Source organism: Mizuhopecten yessoensis, unplaced genomic scaffold (genome assembly GCF_002113885.1).
Source record: "Mizuhopecten yessoensis strain PY_sf001 unplaced genomic scaffold, ASM211388v2 scaffold8195, whole genome shotgun sequence".
Taxonomy (NCBI): Eukaryota; Metazoa; Mollusca; class Bivalvia; order Pectinida; family Pectinidae; genus Mizuhopecten; species Mizuhopecten yessoensis.
In genome coordinates, this window is record NW_018407426.1 from 475,283 (window position 1) to 493,407 (window position 18,125).

The window sequence follows — 18,125 nt, forward strand, 5'->3', positions numbered from 1 at the left end:
CCCCCACCCCAAAAAAATAAGTAAATCTTTTGAATTCTGTACAAACTGTTTAGTGATTTATCAGACTTTCTGTGCCAAACTGAAACCTGTATAATAAATATCCCCATGAGAACATGTCTGGACTCTAAGCTATATAGACTAATTTGAGCGGACGGAATTATGGGGACAATTCCACATGTTAGCTGGACTACACTATTACAAGATTGGTTCTGATTTGAAATTCTCCGAGCCTAAGTTCTAGCCCATCCCAGAGTGCAATCCATTCATCTCAGTATGTGAAGAAGTGAAGATGGCCATTGACCAATGTAATCTCAGTTCTGACCCTGGGCCACCTAATCCTGTAAATGGGTCTGCAGAAATGGGTAATGAAGAAAATCTAATGGTCACTTCCTCACAAGTGATGAGCTGACCAAGTGCTGATGAGCTGACCAGAGCGATGAAATGACCAATTGATCAATGGTATGGGAAATACACCTAAAGGTTGCAAATATATATTGTGATTCTACCATCAAAAAATCTTTTCTGTGTCATTATCTAAAGTAGCATTAAGAACCTGGAGACCATATCTTCAATTACAACTTCCTGAAAATGTGTATAGCTTAATCTTTCTTTTAATTCACTCACCCCTGAAAACACATGAACTCTTCCAATTCAAAGGTTGGAATAGTTCATTATGAAATTTTGAGGGTGAATGAGTTAATCCTTGCTAACGTTCACCTGTCTGACTATATATATTTATGTACTTTTTTTCTCTTCTATATAGACAAGTTTGAATGTATTGGAATCACTTTCATTGACTTCAGAGTGTATCATAGCTACAAAGCTGTAACCATGGTTACAAACACAGAGAAATAGTTTACAGATTGTAACGCTATGTATTTGCAGACCACTGTTACTGTACTATGGATATTGAACTGTTGTTATAGACTCAATGGATATTGTATACAAGGTCTAATGCTTAAGACAGAATAAATCTGGAAACTGACCTGTTGTAAAATCCCTGGAAACCAATTGAGACGATAAATAGATATTACTTCTCGAATCACTTTGGAACCATCAAAACTCTCCGACATTTACGGGAGAGTAGCTTGTATCCATCAGTAATCGATTTGCTTGATCAGATGATTAAGAGTTCGCTATGATCAGATGATCCATCTAATGTCTTCCGATGAACAGGAAATGACCCAATTGGCCAGATACGTCTGGCACGCTCTCAGCTGGGGAGGATTACAACGACGATAATTTTAGTCCGTCGATTGGAAGACCGATGTTAATGCAGAGATGGTCAAGACTTATTGGTCAAGATGATTGCATTGGTCAATCCAACATGATTGCATTGGTCAATCCAACATGATTGCATTGGTAAATTCAAGATGATTATATTGGTCAAGACTATGGATGCATGCAGTTATTTTAATTTAACTGCTAAATATAGCCATTTATGGAGACAGCCATCCCATTTTGCTGGGATCTACAGCTAAGTTGTATAGAATACGGTCTTACTACATCATTTTTAGCTTGAAATTAGCTGTCTCGTATGGTCTACAGAATACTAATAGGTAAATGAGAAACTCTGAGTTATGTTTATTGTTACCCAACCAAGCACCGATTTTGTGTAAAGACCATATGACGGATTTATTACTAATTTCCAACATTCACAGAGGCCACGGTGGTCAAGTGGTTAAATCGTCTGACCGTCTACAATTACTAGCCTTCCACCACTGGGTCACTCTGGGGTTCGAGGCCAACTTCCGACAGTCGCCAGGTAAACTCCAATTTGCTCCTACCACCAAAACTTTGCAGGTCCTTATAAACACCATTATAAAGCTGTTATAATTTACTACCATGAAAACCCCCCCAGCCTGAGAATTTTCTTTAAAAATCATGTATTTTCACCATTTTCCTCAATTTTTACCCCACACATGGATCTCTGGATCCACCACTACATGTCCCTGCTGCTTGTTGATGTAAAACAATGCCTATCATAAATTTACGAAGCATGAATCAAAAAATAGTTTCAAATATAATGGCATCAATATATGGTACTACCTATTATACACCCGGGCCATAATTTATCCTTAGACATCAGTTTACATAATGTTAAAAGCTAACGTACTCCCCAGATATACCAGAGGAAATCGTTTCCTGTGCTTAGATTATCACCCGTACAATTTTATAACAAGGAGCTTGGCTGTAGTCTTGGGTTCGACTCCTATCAGAGGCTCTTGGAATAAATGACCTCTGCTAATTAATATAAAACATTTAAATGTAAATGACAGGACAAAATCAGTTCATCATAATTATAACTATCAGCATAAAAAGCAATGATCAAATTTTCCTACCATGTTTTCTTCACTTTTTGTTCCTCCTCAGGGCCAGTAGTACTACATACAACCATCCATTGGTAAACACATCATCACTGCCTGGATGAAGTATATATGATATAAAGGCCAGACTCTGTAACTGTTTATATTAGCCACATGGACCAAACCCTTGATGTTAGCTTTGAACGGTTGCATCAAACTTCGCACATAAATATTTGTTTAAAACCTCAATTTTCGTGGGTTTATGCATTAAAAATCTGTCCTCTTTAAGCAACATCCTGGAAAAACAGAAAACTAACCCAGGCATGCTAGAAAAAAATTGCAAAATTATGCCCTCGGCAAGCTGACAACAACATACAGTACTGATCAATGGGTTTCAATTATAACATCCTGTAAACTCCCTCACACCAATCCCTACCCATCTCGTCCAACAATGGCGGCCTCCATCTTGGTTGTTTGTAAACAAAATATGAACAGTGTTCGGGCACAATGGAGGTACAAATCCTGTCAAATACCTCATCAACACGTACAAAGATCAGACAAGACCTGTCCTCAAACTTGTCAATGGAGGCGAGAAATGATAAAAGAGTTGGAATTTGTCATTACAGAAAATGAACATTCATCATCTGTGAACCATGATAACATAGAGCAGCCGTGGCCCTGAAATCCATTCAATTCTAGAAAAATTCCATACAAATAATTCCTGTTCACCTACTGACCACAATATTAGATATTAAGGAGGTTGATGTACAGATTTATCAATAACTCCTTATATCACAAAGAATTCAAATGTGGCAATGGCATGCTGGGATTTTTCAGTACCATTTGTAATTTCAGTATTCTGGAAAGTTAACTTTCAGATATTTGCATCCACATTTTTAAGAATTTCTTCTGAATTTCATGCCTTTCACAAATTTCTCCCTAATCTCCCCCTTTTGATGAATTTCTCCCTAATCTCCCCCTTTTGATGGATTTCTCCCTAATCTCCCCCTTTTGAGGAATTTCTCCCTAATCTCCCCCTTTTGCTGAATTTCTCCCTAATCTCCCCCTTTGGATGAATTTCTCACTATTCTCCCCCTTTTGATGAATTTCTCAATTATCTCCCCCTTTTGATGAATTTCTCAATTATCTCCCCCTTTTGATGAATTTCTCCATAATCTCCCCCTTTTGATGAATTTCTCCCTATTCTCCCCCACTTGATAAATTTCTCACTTATCTCCCCCTTTTTATGAATTTCTCACTTATCTCCCCCTGTTGATGAATTTCTCACTAATCTCCCACTTTTGATGAATTTCTCCCTAATCTCCCCCTTTTTATGAATTTCTCACTATTCTCCCCCTTTTGATGAATTTCTCAATTATCTCCCCCTTTTGATGAATTTCTCACTTATCCCCCCCTTTTGATGAATTTCTCCCTATTCTCCCCCACTTGATAAATTTCTCACTTATCTCCCCCTTTTGCTGAATTTCTCACTAATCTCCCCCTTATGATGAATTTCTCACTTATCTCCCCCTTTTTATGAATTTCTCACTAATCTCCCCCTTATGATGAATTTCTCACTTATCTCCCCCTGTTGATGAATTTCTCACTAATCTCCCACTTTTGATGAATTTCTCCCTAATCTCCCCCTTTGGATGAATTTCTCACTATTCTCCCCCTTTTGATGAATTTCTCCCTATTCTCCCCCACTTGATAAATTTCTCACTTATCTCCCCCTTTTGCTGAATTTCTCACTAATCTCCCCCTTTTGATGAATTTCTCCCTAATCTCCCCCTTTGGATGAATTTCTCACTATTCTCCCCCTTTTGATGAATTTCTCCCTATTCTCCCCCACTTGATAAATTTCTCACTTATCTCCCCCTTTTGCTGAATTTCTCACTAATCTCCCCCTTCTGATGAATTTCTCCCTAATCTCCCCCTTTGGATGAATTTCTCACTATTCTCCCCCTTTTGATGAATTTCTCCATAATCTCCCCCTTTTGATGAATTTCTCAATTATCTCCCCCTTTTGATGAATTTCTCACTTATCTCCCCCTGTTGATGAATTTCTCACTAATCTCCCACTTTTGATGAATTTCTCACTTATCTCGCCCTTTTGATGAATTTCTCACTAATCTCCCCCTTTTTATGAATTTCTCACTAATCTCCCCCTTTTGATGAATTTCTCCCTAATCTCCCCCCTTTTGAAGAATTTCTTCCTCTCTGTTTCTCTATGAATAAACTCAATTTGTATAAATTAAATATAAAATATCTAAGTGAACTTAATGAAAATTTTCAAAAATACATATGAAATTTTTGAGAAATATTTGAAACTTTACAAATATATGTGTATTAATTTCCTGTGTTCTAAAAATCATTCTGAATCTTGCAGTACCGGCCGCTAACTATCCTTTATACACACCCAATTTTGATTGAAAAAAATAAACATCATTATAACTATCGACCATATCTCATCCATGAATTGTTGTCGCTCTTATTTTCTATTCATCTTAAAGCCTTTATTTTTCTTCTGATTACAAAAATTATCTTCCAATAAACACCCAGTAACAGAGACGTATAATGGAGGCCGCCATTAGCAGCGTGAAATACATCAATGTGCCATGATTTTTTGTTAAATACCTGTGATGTCTTGTCGATTCAACCAGAAACACCAGTAATTTGCTCAATTATTTTCTTCTGCTCAATGTACATGTGTTGGTAGACATTTTGTTTAAATATCATAATGTACCTATTATTAAATATACACCTCAATATTGGTTAAATGGTTACTCAAGCTAATGGCTGCACCTGATTCACGAAGATGAAACTGAAGTATCTTTCTTTGATATTTCCCCTTTTTTATTTATTTCATATTTATTTTTATGAAACGAACAAGAAATGAAATACCTGGTACATGAAAATAATTTTTAAGAATTTCCCCTCACCACCACATATGTCAGCTATGCACTTCCTGAATGGAACATTAACTCTAATGGAATAGTCCATACATGTGTTCTATATGAGCATACAATACCTTTACTAATTCTGATGTTACATTCACACATTGCTTCATCATGACATCACAATTAAGAGCCTGTCAGAATGACGATTGACCGACAATAGCGCAACATGTACCATAATCTGGACATCTGCATCTGACAACAACGCAAGGAAACCATTTATCACAAGTTTTGTGGGGAAGGTTTTGCATGCTACTTTCAAAAATTTAAAGCCTAAATATCGAGGATACAATTTACTTTCGTTTTTATCCTAAATTCTACAACCCTGGTTGTAATGAAGTCGATCTATACCTGCATATGATAAGACTCTATAAATACATGATGTAATAAGCACTTAAGTCTGACCAACCTTAACCCCTAACATCATATTAAAATCTTTCACTGATAATTTATTTGACCAAAATTTAAATCATAAAATAAAATGCAGGTATCAGTTATATGGGATCAAAATGAAGGATATCAGATTCAACATGACATCAGGCCCAAGTTATTCAAACGGTTGTTCACTTCAACCAGTCATCAGTTAAAAATCCAAATTGCTGTACTTAAGAAATTAGGCAAATTTAATCCTCAAAGCGCATCAATCTCGTCACTTTTAAACAAACCTATTGCAGTGAAAAGATATGAGATGTTTTTGGTTTTGTTGTATTTATATTTGAAATTTTCCCTTACCACTCTCGAACTAAACTCAATGTGCAATGGGGACCAAAAGATCATTACTTAAGGAATCTGTTTTAAAGCTGGAACATCACAAAAGAATCAAATTTAAGATAAAAGACTGAAGAGGCTTTGGAGGTATTAGACTACTACCCATTGTGGTAATGTATCTAATTTAGCTGATAAGACGTAATGGACCAATGGTGAAATAACCATTAAACTGATTCTTACGAATGTTGACACTGTTTACAGAAGCCTAATGCTTCCAAAACATGCACACATACCAAAGCTTGATCTCTTGCATGCCTTTAAAACCGATTTCTGGGTATATGTTTCCTACTGGGAAAATTCACTAATGCTAAGTATATTGAAATCAATAACCAAGTCTGTTTGTGTTTGGATTTAAAAATAAAACATCCGATTACTTTTTAATAAAAAAAAAAAAAACGCAAAAAGCACTCCGATTTATTAAAAACTACTTGATAACAAGTATTGAAATTTCAAATTGATTTCTTTTCTGGTATCAACCAGTTGCTTGCCCCAGGTTGACAGGTGTAACAAGCCTTCTGTTATACCATTATCTCTCTTTCAGGGTGTCACGAAACAACGTTTCAAATGTTACCCATTGAAAATGTCCCTTCTACAACTGTATTGTCGGAGATTTGTGGAATGTATCAACTACTCATAATACGATATCTCCAGTTCAATGAACACGGCCAGATAATAGCATGAGAGTTTTTTAAATTGATAGACAGACATTATTTACCTTTGTAGTCATACAAACATAATATCCCCTGATGATTTATCTCGTAATTTGTACGAAAATTGTCCACAGACAATGTCTTTTTGTTGATCGTGACAATGGCGATCTTCATGTACAGGTACAACGAGGAAATACACAGATATGAGATAAATTTCTTGTGAACATTTTCGGGTTGACTGAATAATCACACATCAATATTGCTCCCGACGTCTGCTTCAGTTGACTCAAACCATGGGGGCTCGATTTCCGGAAAATGTGAGACACTTCCGTTTGACACATATAATTGCCACCAATGTAATATTCATAGAAAACAGCAGTTGATCACAAAATATGGTTATTCTCATAAAAAATAACATTATAGTTACTTTCCAGAAAATGATTTAAGTCTATTTATTATGCAGAAGAGAATATGATTTTCAGAGATTCAACCCCTCTGCCTCAAACTGCTTTCGGAATGTAAGCCTTCAAACCCATTAATACATACATATAGTACACACCTACGGTAGCGATGAAGAAAGGCAGGTACACATCAATACTGTTACCGACATTTGCCTAGCTCGCTCAAATCGTTCCAATTGTAAGCCCACCTTAAAAGCTATTAAGTGTAGTTAGGGTATACATACAATGAGCAATCTTCCTACGACGCCAATGAAGGATCGACAACAACGAATCAATGAAATCAATCACCAGCGTCCTACATAAACCCTTACAATTAAGATCCTTTACCAATAGAGCCATATATACAATTAAAAGCTTCACACTGATAGAGCCCTACAATTAAACCCTTAACAAAATGCTTCATGTCCCATTCCAATGTTACACCCTCCAGCCCAGACATACTGACAGTCGTACACAATAGCCGAGCGGTCGATCGGGACCAGCATCACAGTAATAGTAACCATTACTCGAACTAAAAATTATATCAGTTCAAACAGACTCAACAATTCAATCTAGTATTGATACTCTGGCCTCGAGCCTCAAGGAGGAAGCACTCGATCTCTGCACACAGATACATAATACCGAGACAGCGTTGGATACAGTGGGAGACATGCTGGATCACTGTAAATACCTTTATCTGAATACGTATTTAACAAATGTACATGTAAAACATTTAAATACAATTTAGTATGATGACGTGACTGAATTCAAATTGTTAAAGCTATTTATTTTTATTGGCATTCAACACCGTCATAACAATATGCAGTATATTAAAAATCTAGTCTAAACCTGACGCATGTCATATACTGGCACGTCCCTGTTACAGAGACTCAAATCGTATTAGTTACATTCCTGTTGCACTTGTCGATATGAAACTACCAGAATTACTCATTGCATTCGATCATAGCAATATTATTACAATAGCATGACTTTGTCACTCCATAATGAACCAAAATAGCAAAGGCAAATATAGTCCAATGAATGCCATTGTTTGTCTATTCATTATGGTATTGTTAGCCCTTTAACCACCATAGACCATAATGGACTCATCCCGTTAAATGCATGGTTGAGTCAAGTAAAGTTACCTTGGGGTGAAAAGGTTAACTGCAGTTATGGGAATGTTACCCAATGTTACCATCAATACAAAGTATACCCGTCCTGTAGAAAGCCCATCATGATAATGAATTATTTACAAAAACTAAACGACTAAGTATAGCAGCCAATGGCAGTGTGATATTCCAGGTAAATGAGTACTTACTTGATTCAGCTGTGAAGTACAGGTATAATCCTATAATCCTTATCAGTTTTTACTTCCGTATAAATCGGATGTCGCACCCGGAGTGTGATCACATTTATGAAGTGTCGTAGGAGTGGTGATATCTGCGAGAATGTCCACTGTATCATCTACTCATTATCAGTTTTACTCATGTGTAATCTCACATGACACCCCCAGAGCGTGAATACAAAGTGTAGCATAACGGGGTAAAATCCCCCAGTTATCGTCCAATCATTAACAGTGCTGTCCCACAGCATGCAAATGTCTATGCAGCCGTAGAGTGTACAGATGGCAATTAACGTCCAAGGGAATGTCCATTGTTATCCTCCAATCATTCTCCTCGGTTTTACATCCCTATAAATCTGATGTCGCACCCCTGAGTCTGTTCATGTACACGATGTGTAATACTAGCAGTAACATCTAAGACCATGTCAATTATATTGTCCAATCCTCTTGAAACCTGATATTATCCCAGAGCACGCTCACATCTATGGAGCACAGGTAGCATCTGAGAGCATGTCCGATGACTATTATCATCCATTTACGATCAGCTTTACTCCCCTTGAAACCCCGGTATTATCCCTGAGCTTGCTTGTATTTACAAAGTAGAGTATCTATATACATCAAAGAACACTTCCGTTATTATCATCCAATCAACAGCACTTTTACTCTCCTAGAAACACGACATTATCTCAGAGCATGCTTCTATATATATGCCACAGGTAGCGTTTAAGATTTTCAATTTTATCCATTTATAAACTTGATATTAATCCACAGCATTGCTCACATTAATAGACTAGGCAGCAGCTATGAGGTGGTGAAGCTGTCCAGTATTATTGTCCGACCCTGACCAATTTCACTCTCCTATAACCCTGATACTACCACCCCAGAGCACGCTTACATTGACGAGCATGTTTACTGTTTTGCTATATCATCATCAACTACTAACCTAATACATAAACCTATTATACTATCGCCGGCACAGCGTGACAATAGGCGAATATATCGGATGAGATTTTTAACAAATCCTGGGGTCCACTTTAAATTTTAAAAGACTTGGCCGACGAAAAACATTTTACGGTAATGTACTTGTGTAAATGGGATCTTTTGAAAACCTTAAATCTGTGCCGTAATCTCTTTTAAGTCAGGGGTTTGGTTGGACAAAATGGCGGTTATAACACAATAAGTCAGCCGCAAGTTACTCTGTGCGATTCTTACCTTGTTGATTCCGTAGAGAGTCATAAAGTCATTTGTAAAGAATCACCCGGTGTTTATTACACCTCCCATCCATTCACTGCCTCCTGACGAAGGGAAAAATGTAACAAACTACCAACAAAATACTCGACTGACGATAAAGGATCATGGATAATTGGTTGTCGTTACGACCCATCACCTCAAATAATCTTATCGCCGGACGTGTTGAACAGTGCCCGAACAATGATCGCCATTGTCAGAGGTTTATTGACACACCAGGTCATTTTTTTTAACGTGGTTTTGTTGGGATGATCTCGTCTTCATCTCCATCTTGATACAAACATATAGGCCAGGGATTAAAGGGGGAGCTCTGTGATGACCTACAGATTTATTATTGTAGCGTGATAGTCCACAGATTATCTCTTAATAATATGGCTTACATATCCCCTGGCCAAAAATAATCTGAAACTTTTTCAATCAAAGTTAACGTTTTATGGTCCAATTTACTGAACATTATACAAATGCTAAACAAAATATCTCCTAGTCATGTTCCGAGTTATCCATACATTTCGACTCTATCTGACTTTTCAATCGTAGGATTACATGATAAAGCCCATATGATAATCTCCTGACTGCCTCTGGCCAAAACAGCTTGACTTTGTGCACGGTCTCATTCAAAATACTAATACTCTCTGATTTAAATTTTGAATTATGAGAAAACAGCCTTTAACCATAAACTAATTTTGATAATTTCAAGTGGAGATTTACGACACTTGATAAAACCCTATAACAATAGCTGATTATACTTGCTTGAAAGAAAGTTGACTGAAAGCCAGAAACTGATTATTGTTCTGGAAATTTGAAGACAATTAACTGAAGTAGAAAAGTCAACTTGAAGATAAAACCTTCTCATACATACACTAATGTTTGCTTAAGATAACAAATTGTATAATGAAATACAATTTAAGAATAATCCTTCGAAGTTAATCTTAAGTGAATGTACTTAGTTTTTATACATGTATACAGATACACTATAGCTAAGGAGTATAAATGGCGAACTATGGACCCTATACCAACTTTGAAGATCAGATAGGTATCTTTTTACAGGCAAAATGTACGCCATTCTCTCTTGTATGTTGGGAGATCAATCATGGCTTACTAGTCCCTTGCGTGTTACAGTTAAAGAATTGACAATGATTTAAACATTACGCCTTTCTCCCTTGTGTGTTGCAGTTAAAGGATTGACAATGAGTTAAACATTACGCCTTTCTCCCTGGTGTGTTAACTTTCTCCCTTGTGTGTTACAGTTAAAGGATTGTCAATGAGTCAAGCATTACGCCTTTCTCCCTTGTGTGTTAACTTTCTCCCTTGTGTGTTACAGTTAAAGGATTGACAATGAGTTAAACATAATAACTTTCTCCCTTGTGTGTTAACTTTCTCCCTTGTGTGTTACAGTTAAAGGATTGACAATGAGTTAAACATAATTACTTTCTCCCTTGTGTGGTACAGTTAAAGGATTGACAATGAGTAAAACATAATTACTTTCTCCCTTGTGTGTTACAGTTAAAGGATTGACAATGAGTTAAACATAATTACTTTCTCCCTTGTGTGTTGGTGAATAAACAGCACCTTCCTCCCTAGTGTGTTACTTGTTCATAATTGACAATGATTTCAGTATATAGTACCAGGAGAAATGCATGAATGCATAATAGTTGAAATCATGGAAAACCACTCCAATACATTAAAAGAAATGTGTTACATAAAACAAAGTTGTAAATACCAGTAAACATCCACTTTCTTAACTCATTCACCCCTGAAATTTCATAATGAACTATTCCAGCCTTTGAGTTGGAAGAGTTCAAATGTGTCTTCAGGGGTGAACGAGTTAAGGATCATATTATAGCTCTTAATAAATAGGATACTAAACCCAGTAAACCAAACTTCCTTCCATAACTAGCAGATTTTCAGTTTCAGCAAGTTGATTTCACACAGACTTTTATATATTACGATGGAAGAGCTTTTTTCTGTCATTAATCTAGCACACCTCTTTCTCAGCTGAAATACTAGAGAAAATCTTGAATAAAAAAAAAGGATATACATGTATGTCGGCCAAAAACAGTTTGTGTGGGAATACTGTATAAAATGTTGTAAGTTAACTAACATCCTGTACCCTTGGCTTTTCTTATCCTGGATGGAATTTGTTAGCAAAGCCAATACAAGTGTAGGAGGAAATGAAATGCATTGCCAGAGCTGAGATTCCAACCTGGGACCCTCAGAACTGTAGATGGATGAACCAACCAATTGAGCTACCTGGTTGACAGCAATCAATCCAGTCCAGGTTTGCAACACAGGTTCTGGATTAGCAGGGTTCTGTTTATACAAGTTACACTGTACTTAACGATGAACATGACTTTGTTGGTGCTGGTTGAAACAGGAAACACTACAAGAGAAATGTCAGTAATGGATGAGTTCACACCAAGAAGGAGTGTCCTCTGTCATCTTTTCAGAAAGATTTTCTCTCTGTGTGTGCTATACCTTATAACACAACAGAACCGATGCTGACAGACTCGATCACAATAATATGAAATCAGGTCTGGAATTACTCTAGAAGGTGACACACTGAAAACTCACCAAGGCTTTCATCGACCCTGATGATGAGGATGAAGGGTTTCAGTGACCCTGATGCTTTCCATTAAAGTGGGAGGGCTGATGTGGCACCTAATACATGCCCATGTATAATAAACCTTCACATCTAACTCCTCCACATTATAACTATGGAAATTTAAACATTGTCTGAATAAGTAGAAGCTCAGCAGAACCATGCATGCATACTGTATAAATACAAGTCTATTTTTCTATAGTGTTATTTTCAAGAATTTTCCTAGTAGGATAAAACCACAGGTGCTCGGGTTCTGGAATATATGTGATATATTATCGCACCCAACTAGATATCACAACCCCATATCTAGTGGGGTGCGATAATATATATCACATGTATTCCAGAACCGGAGCACCTGTGGATTGTAAAACTTTTTCATCAATTTAATAAAGAAATCAATCCAAGAACATGCATATTTTACTGTAATTTTTAACAATTATTAAAATTTTACTTCTCATTGTGTGATAAAGTTAACCATGCTTGATATATTACAACCCTCTATCGTTTACCAGCTAGTCACATGACTAGTGTCACATGTTTCCAGCTGTAGCCCTTACTGTCACTGCTGGAACTGTTCGAAAACACATGTTGTAACACACCTGTCACATTGTGTAAATATGTTATACTCGGAACTAGTTAGACAATCCAATATCTGTTTCTGACGTCAATATAGAAGCTGGCAGGTAGAGAACTAAGTCAATAAGTAACTACGTACTCTACAAAACATTTGTGTTAAAAATAAAATACTCATGTGAACAAACCCTCAAACAATCAGGTGGACATGTCATCTTTATAATCAATTATTTATAATTTCTTTATATATATATAAAACAGAATGCATGAAAAATACAAATTGTTTCGCCTTAATGCCTACCGGTACACTTCTATTTTTCACAATCTGTTAAGTCAGGTCTGAAGAAGTGACTATTTTACTCCAAAAATGCAGATATGTCTTAATGCGCATTGAAACATGAAACCTCGAGTCTCGTCTATATAAAGGTATTATCCTCGGAACAATTAAGCCTGAAAAAAGTCTACGTTGGATAGGAGATACAAAAAGTATCTATGAAATTACTATACTGGTACCAGGAACTGAAGCTGTGCCATCAGGTCTGTGGTTTAATCATATCACTAATTGATACAAAATGTAGATTTGTACAAATACATGATTTGCCATTGAAGCGTTTTTACAACTTATTCAGAGCTCTGTCTGACAAATCAAGACAGTCCCATTGTTTCTTCTTTCTCTTTCACCTTCCATCTATCACTATCAACTACATGATCCAATTATCTAGAATTCTATATTTTCTATGAATGAAAAAAATGTCTTCACGTACATATATGTACCAACAAGTATTAAGGCTTCACGTCCGTGCTTAACTCATTCACCCCTGCATTGGACTTGCCCAGATTTGGTAAGGTTCTATGTGACTTTAGGAGTGAATGGGTTAAATATAAAAAAAGAAGTCCTTCTTCATGTAGGAAATTTACACAAGACAATTGGAATTAGGATTTTAAAATTATCTATTATAAAAAAATATGCACAAATTCAATACACACACATGCCAGCAAGTAACTAGACCAATGGGTGACACGCCTAGTCGATAAAAGTTTCATGTTGGAAAAAATAGCATCAATAACGTATGCATGTAAATGGAATTGATATGGCACTGTGTCCAATGGTAACCGAGCTGGTACCTAACCAGGACCGTGATAAATAACGCACACCCAGCAATTCTACGCAGAGCGTCCTAATGGTGGTATTATGTAACCGGAGACTTTAATGTTTTTCACTGCAGCGGCTTTGGATGTCGTCCCTTGGTACAGCTCAATAACTGATAACCGATTTGCTTAGTCTATACACCTTTAAACCTTTAAACTTATTTGTGACTTTTCCAAAGTCCAAATGCACTACTATAACAACACTCTGCAAACATATGAGGTACATGTAATAGACTTTCCACTGGAAACAAAAGCTTTCTGTAAGCTGCTTCAAACAACTCATGTGCAGCTTGGTATATGTACATTTTTTTTCCAGTTTTAAAATCATTTTTTAAATGCATTTTATTTCCAAAAATTTGGAATAATTTGGAAATTTGATGCAACAACTTTTTTTTTTTGTAAATCACATTTGAAATGCAGGATTTTTCCAGAAATTTGAATAAACACTGAAGAAATAGAAGCTAATGTTTCCAAGTTTGAAACACATTTTCTCTGTTTTTACTCATTCACCCTCAAAATTTCATAATGTACTATATTCCAACCTTTGAATTGGAAGAGTTCAGATGTGTCTTCAGGGGTGAATGAGTTATAATCACATGTTGAAATGCAGAAAATCTAGAAATACAATCAAAATTGAAATGAGGATAAATAATCACAAAAATTGCCTTTGACATTAATGATGAGGGTTTCTCTAATTTTCAGTAATTTTTTTTAACAATTATTGACATGTGTTTGTAATACATTAAAGTGGATATTTATATATCAAAGTATGATATATTATGAAATAATCTTATATTATGTTTTTGATATGCTTTAAAATCCCATCTTGACAGATGTAAGCTTACCAGAAGCACACGGTTTCTTTGTGTGGTATAGGACAGGCCTATTTTCAAATCCAAGGGATTTTAGGTTTTACCTTGCCTAAATATGTACAGGCAATATCTATTAACAAGTACACCTTTTACCACTTCTGTGAATCAAAGAAGCCAAATAAAAACATTTAAAGGTGACAATTGTTCAGGTAATATAGATACATTCAGTTATGGCTCTAAACTAATTAAGTCTGGAGTTATTTTTTATTATTCTTGCTTGCACTTTTTACGTATTTTCTATTACTAATGGTTTTTGTGGAAATTTTGATTTTTTTTGACACTAGAAATATATAGCCATAGTTCTTTATTTCTTTAATATAATGAAATAATCAATATAGCCCATCTTAAACCTTTTGTCTTATATCAGAATATTTAATCACTGCAATCTCTGCAGTAACTTGATTTAATTCTATCGGATGTATGATGTAGAAATAAAGCTCCTGGCTGATCAAGATCAAGCTCCAGACTGATACAGATTTTTCTGGTAGCTGAGGTATCTTTCACTGTAGTGTGTGATGTAGCTCTGCTCTCCATGTAAGGAATACCCTTTTGAACATTCCATCAAACAATTGCTCCTGTTAAAATCCCAAAAATAGTGAGAGAAAAAAATGGGTTCCTTTTTTTTGCCACTTCCACCTCGTCTTACTGAGAAAATACACGCAAAGATTCAGGTCCGAAATCAATATCGTAATCTCAAAGGATGCACAGGCGTCACACCTGTATGTGATTAGCCAAGTTCTGGGGCAGATCCACCATTTTGTGTAAAAGAGGGTGAAATAATCAGTTAAAATTGTTCTGACGAGCAGTCAGTGAAACAAAAGTATGGTTCGACTTTGGTTGCTTTATTTTAACTTAAGTCGCAGAAATATATAATACATAAATAGACTGATGTATGTCTTAGCTCATTCACCCCTGAAGTTTCATAATGAACTATTCCAACCTTTGATTTGGAAGAGTTCAAATGTGTCTTCAGGGGTGAATGGGTTAATGTCTTAATTCTACTGTCCACACAGCTGCTGAAGGATTTATACAGATAATTAAGTGAGGAGAAGGTTTTTTTTCTTCAATATATGTGGTTTGTATATTTAATTTTACTAATGAACACATTTCAAACAGAAAAGAAATTGTATCTTTTTCTGTAAAACTCTTTGTTTTTCAAAGATTTATATTATCTATAGGCAACCATATGAACTCAATTTGTACACTGACCCTATGACCAAATGCCCATACAATTACCTTAACAGCATTGGCTATAATACAACAATCAAAAGACAAATAACTCGGAAATTGACCCTATGAGCAATAACCCATAAAATAACCCTATGAACAAATGTCCATACTGCATATGCCTATTAGCAATAACCCATGCAGTAACTTTAGGAGCAATAGTCAGTAAAATAGTCCTATAAGCAATAGCCCAATCAACAATCTCAGGAACAATAGCCCTTACAATAACCCTATGAACAATAGACTGTATAATAACCTTAGAAGCAATAGCCAGTAAAATAACCCTGTAAGCAAGTACCCTTTACACTAACCTCATGAGTTATAGCTTATTCAATAACCCTATAAGCAGTAGCCCAAACGTAATAACCCTAGATCCATTTAAGCAGTAGCCCAAACTTGATAACCTTAGAACAATAACTCATAAAATAACCCTAAATTCAATGGCCCATACTGTATCATGCTATGAATAATAGCCCACTCTTGATAACCCTGAGATTAATAAATTATATAATATCCCTAAGTTCAACAGGCTATATTGTATCATGCTATGAGTAATAGCCCATAATGTACAACCCACCATGAACAAATCCAACATGTAGACCATGTATGTGAAAAGCAGGCTACAGAACTGTGATGAAGCCTCCCCCAAGCTCCTTCAAAGTACACGGGGACAGACAGAAAGGAACTTGCCCAAGCATACCAATGCCTGTCTATTTACAAATGAGTTTTCTACATACCGATGGAGACGACCAAACAATGTGATAGTCCAAAGGCCTGAACCTTTGTAGAACAGCAGATTTATAAATGATGAACATGGTTGGGCTTCTCTTTCTAACTGAGAATCCCTATGACAGATGTCTAAACCTGTTGTGAGGAGAAGTAAATCATTATAGACCTTGACGCTTAAACTTTAAGTACAGACAATTAATTGAATTCTCAAAGTGATAGATTATTATAAGTATCCTAGAGGTCATGGTTCTATACTGAATACTGAATACATGTACAGCAAGATTTATAAACATTAAGTGCAATTTATTCATAACATATTTTGAATCATTATATTTTTTTAATAACTCGTATTTCTGTTTACTATTTCATGATATGTCTCACATTTTATCACATGTCTTTCTCCCAATATAATAATGCCAGGGCATTAGAAATCAAGAAAAGAAAGATAGATATTCCATACAGATATAGTAAAACCTGTCTTACCTGACACCCTGTGGACACTAACATATTGGTCAGAGTAGACAGAAGGCCAGAATATACAGGTATCTTATTTGGTGATTTTTGTAAGAAACTGGATTACAACATTCTGCTTTATAAGACAGGATGTTACAATATACTGGGGTGAAATAACACAAGTTTCATAGTACATGTATAACCTGTCTAAACTGGCCCCTGTCTAATCTGGATCCCTGTCTAAACCGGCTGTGATTTGTGGTCCCGACATGTTCCCTATATAATCATAGTAGTTAAACCCTGTATAAAATGACATGCCAACCATGTAAAAACCAGACACCTGTGTAAACCGGACAAATGGTTTGGTCCCGGTGACATCCAGTTTAGATAGGTTATACTGTACATGTATCTAGATTGGAAACCCGATATTCTAGGTAATAATTATGTAACCTAAAAATTTAAGTCAATTTCAATCTGTTAGTTAACTCATTTACCCCTGAAGATGCATTTAACCTCGTCCAATTCAAAGGTTGGAATAGTTCATTATGAAATTTCAGGGGTGAATGAGTTAATTATCACATAAAATAATCTGTGTCGTGGATACCCTCTAATCGTATTATCTGTGTAATTTTGAAATAAGAAAAGGTACAATGGATACGAAATAGCCCAGGAGTGTACCGCAATTTAATCGGAGAAAAATTAGAATCACAGAAGGCGCTGGAAACATCAGGTATTCCCTAACAGAATGTAGAAGTCCGGGTCTCTCCCCGCAGAATATCAGGTGTATTCCTTGGTATATCCGAATGAATTTG

General features: G+C 36.0%; 1 protein-coding gene across 9 annotated transcripts in view; it reads right to left on the minus strand.

Moving 5' to 3' along the window:
* LOC110455274 (D-glucuronyl C5-epimerase-like) overlaps positions 1-18,125 on the minus strand; it is a 178,698-nt gene that overhangs the window by 33,677 nt on the left and 126,896 nt on the right. Inside the window, exon 1 of one of the 9 annotated variants that reach the window (XM_021505298.1) lies at positions 9,676-9,823. The exons of 6 other annotated variants lie outside the window; for them this stretch is intronic. The gene's annotated coding sequence lies outside the window, so the exon portion shown is untranslated. Of the gene's footprint in view, positions 1-2,342; positions 2,458-8,439; positions 9,011-9,675; positions 9,824-18,125 lie in introns of those variants that run through there. 2 more of the 9 variants (XM_021505297.1, XM_021505299.1) reach the window with 2 other exon arrangements.